The sequence below is a fragment of the Myotis lucifugus genome, unplaced genomic scaffold (assembly GCF_000147115.1).
Source record: "Myotis lucifugus unplaced genomic scaffold, Myoluc2.0 scaffold_12, whole genome shotgun sequence".
In the NCBI taxonomy this organism is placed as follows: Eukaryota; Metazoa; Chordata; class Mammalia; order Chiroptera; family Vespertilionidae; genus Myotis; species Myotis lucifugus.
In genome coordinates this window covers 9,592,992-9,594,988 of record NW_005871060.1, presented here as the reverse complement: position 1 = coordinate 9,594,988, position 1,997 = coordinate 9,592,992, and the positions used below count along the sequence as shown (strand labels likewise).

Below are 1,997 nucleotides of genomic sequence, written 5' to 3'. Positions count from 1 at the left end.
AAAAAGAGGATGAATAAAAATATATCTTAAGATAGATTTTAATACAAAGCTTTGAAAAAGTACTTTTTTCCTGAGTAACATGATCAGACTCAAATATAGTCCTATAGGCCTAGCAATTATGAAGTTATTATGCATAAATTCTGGCTTTTGCCCAGGTGGCATGGCTCAGTGGTTGAGCAACAACCTATGAACCAAGAGGTCACAGTGTGATTTCTGATCAGGGCACATGCCCAGATTGCAGGCTCTATCCTAAGTGTGGGGCATGCAGGAGGCAGCCAATCAATGATTCTCTCTCGTCATTGATGCTTCTGCCTCTCTCTCCCTCTCCCTTCCACTCTGAAGTCAATACAAATATATTAAAAAAAAAAAAAAGGAGAAGGAGAATGACAAGATGTGCCTGGTTTTGTTTTGTTTTTTTAAATATGGCTTTTAAAATTCTCTTATATACCTACTAGAGGCCTGGTACATGAAAATTCGTGTACTTGGGGGGAGGGGGGCTGTCCCTCAGCCCAGCCTGTACCCTCTCACAGCCCGGGACTCCTCAGGGTATGTCCTTCTGCCAGCTTAGGCCCACTCCCCAGGGGATCGGGCCTAAGCTGGCAGTCAGACATCTCTCTGGCAGCCCAGGAGCCCTCAGGGGATGTCCTCCTGCCAGTGTAGGCCCACTCCCTGGAGGATCGGGCCTAAGCCGTCAGTCAGACATCCTTAGCGCTGCCAAGAAGGTGGGAGAAGTTGCTATCATGACCACTGTGCTCTCAGCCATCAGCCCGGCTTATGGCTGAGCAGAGCTCACCGTGTGGGAGCTCTCTCACCACCAGGGAGCAGCTCCTGCGTTAGCGTCTGCCCCTGGTAGTCAGTGTGCAACATAGTGACCGGTCATTCCTGGTCATTCCGCCATTAGAGTCAATTTGCATTTTACCCTTTTATTATATAGGATTTATGTGTACATTTTTTTATTTTTGAAACTAGAAATGAAGAATAAAATAACTTGGTTTTTCACTCCGCCACTGGTTTCCCGCCAGCAGCCAATCTCCGTCTGCAATGATGGTGGAGGTGATGGAGTTGCCCAAATCATACATCAACACCAGGATGCTAACTCAGGCCATCGACCGTCTGCTTCGTAGGGAGGCTGGAAAGGATTCATCTGCTGGAAAAATGTTTATTCTTTCGGATGGAGAATGAAAAAGTGCAACCATTGAGTTGATGGAGCCTTTTGATGAAGAAATCTCTAGAATCGTGGAAGCAGTTGGAAGAATAACAGCTCGTCTTATGTCCAGTTTAAAGAAGATAACCATCGTTTTGATCTTGGACTTTACAATGAAGCTGTGAAAATTATCCATGAGTTCCCTCAGTTTTTTCCTTTTGGGGTTGTGCAATATGATTGATCTTTTCTTTTTTTAAAAATATTTTTATTGATTTCAGAGAGAAAGGGAGAGAGAGATAGAAACATCAATGATGAGAGAGAATCATCGATTGGCTGCCCCCTGCATGCCCCCCACTGGGGATCAAGCCCACAACCCCAGCATATGCCCTTGACCGGAATCAAACCCGGGACCGTTCAGTCCACATGCCGATGCTCTATCCACTGAGCCAAACCAGCTAGGGCAATATGATTGATCTTGATTGCAAATAAGCTACATTGAAGACTAGTAAAGGAGGTCCCTGATATTTAGGGATAGATTCTTCTTATTTTTAATATTTAATTTGTTCTCTTTTTTATTTCAATTACCTAACTTTATGAGATATTCCAGTATGCCATTTTTAATGGAACTGGTATATTGACAGTTCTCTCCTACCTCCTCATAAAGAATCACTTCTCTGGCATATAGTCAGATCAGATGCAAAAACAAAGCAGTTGTCTGACTTTAGTTTTCCGTTTTATTAATAAAAGTTTTTAAAAAAAGAATAAAATAGTTTGAAACTTGAGCTTGTTTTTCTACTGCACAGTTACCTAATTCTGGATCAAGCTTGAGATAAACACAAATGGATTTCATTTT

The 1,997-nt window shown here is 42.6% G+C and overlaps 1 pseudogene; it reads left to right on the top strand.

Annotated features, from left to right (window-relative positions):
* The first annotated feature begins 1,030 nt into the window (after nucleotides 1-1,030).
* Nucleotides 1,031-1,385, top strand: LOC102422137 (annotated as a pseudogene).
* The last annotated feature ends 612 nt before the right edge of the window (nucleotides 1,386-1,997 follow it).